At 40.1% G+C, this 2106-nt stretch overlaps 1 non-coding gene across 1 annotated transcript; it reads left to right on the forward strand.

Annotated features, from left to right (window-relative positions):
- Window positions 1-1674: 1674 nt before the first annotated feature.
- Trnas-aga (transfer RNA serine (anticodon AGA)) lies at window positions 1675-1750 on the forward strand. Its single transcript has one exon. It is a non-coding gene; the product is annotated as a tRNA-Ser (tRNA).
- The last annotated feature ends 356 nt before the right edge of the window (window positions 1751-2106 follow it).

Consider the following 2106-nt stretch of genomic DNA (forward strand, 5'->3'; position numbering starts at 1 on the left):
AGGCCTGTAACTGCATTTTGTTCCAATATGTTCCGTCCACCAGTGAAGCAAGTTCTTCTGATTACAGCTATATGGTGAATATGATGTCCAAGAGTAGCGAGCATATCAAGTTCGAGCGTTGCTAGATTCTGGATCTCAAATCAATTTACTATCGGAATCCTTATTGAAGAAACTGAATCTTCCAAAACAACCGGCTAACGTTCCCGTCATCGAGTGGTGGTGAGAATGGCATCCAGCTATAACAATTTCTCTGCCTACGTTGATTGCCTTGTCACACCAAAGGTAACCGGATCCGTTCCATCAGAAAATGTTCAAGTAGATGCCTGGAACATTCCCCCTGGTATTAGATTAGCTGATCCATCATTCAATAAATTTCGTGAAGTTGAAATGCTGAGTGGAGCTTAGATTTTCTTCCCTATTCCATAGATTGTCGGCAAGCTTGATCTGGTTTTGCTTCAGATCCTTATATGAAACAAAGTTCGGATAGGTTGTAGCTGGATCACTCGAAGAAACAGAGGAAGATTCTCCAGTATACGCAAATTTGGCTGTGACCGACAGATTGCTGTTGCCTATTGCCTGTTCTCCATAGCTCCATCGTCGTACTACACGGTGATATCCTCGACACAAAATTCTCCCACGACTGCTTGCTGTTGCAGATCTAGTTTCCTGGAAAATCGCTAGCGCTTCGGGTTCATCAGGACCGTTTTTTTTTTGTAGGCGTCGAAGGAATCTTAGACACTTCCTCGCCACAGAATTTCTTTCTTGCTTCAGAACAACACCATGGTACCGATTTTGGTCCGATGAGGCCGCTTGTTTGTGGTATAGATTAAGTCGCTGCTGATATTATAAGCTCTGAAAAAAGATTCTCTTTCGATCCGAAATTCGCTTGACGTGAATTCCGCATAATTCCGGAAAGATTCCCGTGGAAATTTTAAAGAATAAAATTATGGGGAACTTCATGGGGAAATTCCAAAAATATTTCCAGGGGATTCCTGCAATTGCTAAAAAAATATTGTGAAAATTACGAACAGTTTCAAAAGTTCACAAGAATTTCGCAACAAACTCGAGATAATTTTCTTTTTAAATTTTTTTGTAAAATTTTGACATTGTTTCTTCGCGAACATTCAGTTATATCAGTTATATCAGAATATTCCATGGGAAAAATATATCGGTTTATCGGAGAATAAGAATTATAATTACACAAATATCAGTTCAATCAAAGGTAATTGCCTATTTCCGGGGATTAATGTGGAATTGTTAATTATAATAACATAACATTAAATTAATGTTATGTGGAAGATATTGATTTGGAAAATGTATTGGAGGTAACCACTTTCCCTTCGATGGGACTCGAACCCATGACCCTACAGTACGCTAGACTGGTGCTTTAACCAACTAAGCTACGAAGGACCTCCGTCGGCCTTCGCAACCTAGAGGCTACTGAACGCGCTCAAGATTCCCAAATTGGACGTCTGGCGGCTATACACATTCTTCATCAGCAACGGTACTGGTCAAGTGAGGTTGTGTAAGCTATTTGCAGTCTAATGTGGACGTGTACTATACACATGTGGAAGTATTGGCTTGAGAAATGGATTGCGAGTGATTTGACTATGCGTCCAATTTGGGAATCTTGAGCTCGTTCAGTAGCCTCTAGGTTACGAAGGCCGACGGAGGTCCTTCGTAGCTTAGTTGGTTAAAGCACCAGTCTAGAGTACTGTAGGGTCATGGGTTCGAGTCCCATCGAAGGGAAAGTGGTTACCTCCAATACATTTTCCAAATCAATATCTTCCACATAACGTACATATTCACATATGAGTTTTCATAACATTGTAAAATACACAAATATGCTTTCCAGACTTCCAGAACACCAATACAATTTTTGGGAATGTCCCTTAAAATGGTGCTCACGAAAATTATAAAGGAATATTTGAGATTGCGTAATGGTGAAGGCATTCAAAATCTCCTACTGCTCAGTGACTACTTTTTCTTTCCGCCTTGAGCCAATATTGATTGCACAATTACACCACGAATGATTTACAAAGTAACAATTTGCAACAAACGAAAGCGAAAATGATCATTATCGGAACCAGTGATCCAGATTCCGTG

Source organism: Armigeres subalbatus, unplaced genomic scaffold, assembly GCF_024139115.2.
Source record: "Armigeres subalbatus isolate Guangzhou_Male unplaced genomic scaffold, GZ_Asu_2 Contig486, whole genome shotgun sequence".
Lineage (NCBI taxonomy): Eukaryota > Metazoa > Arthropoda > Insecta > Diptera > Culicidae > Armigeres > Armigeres subalbatus.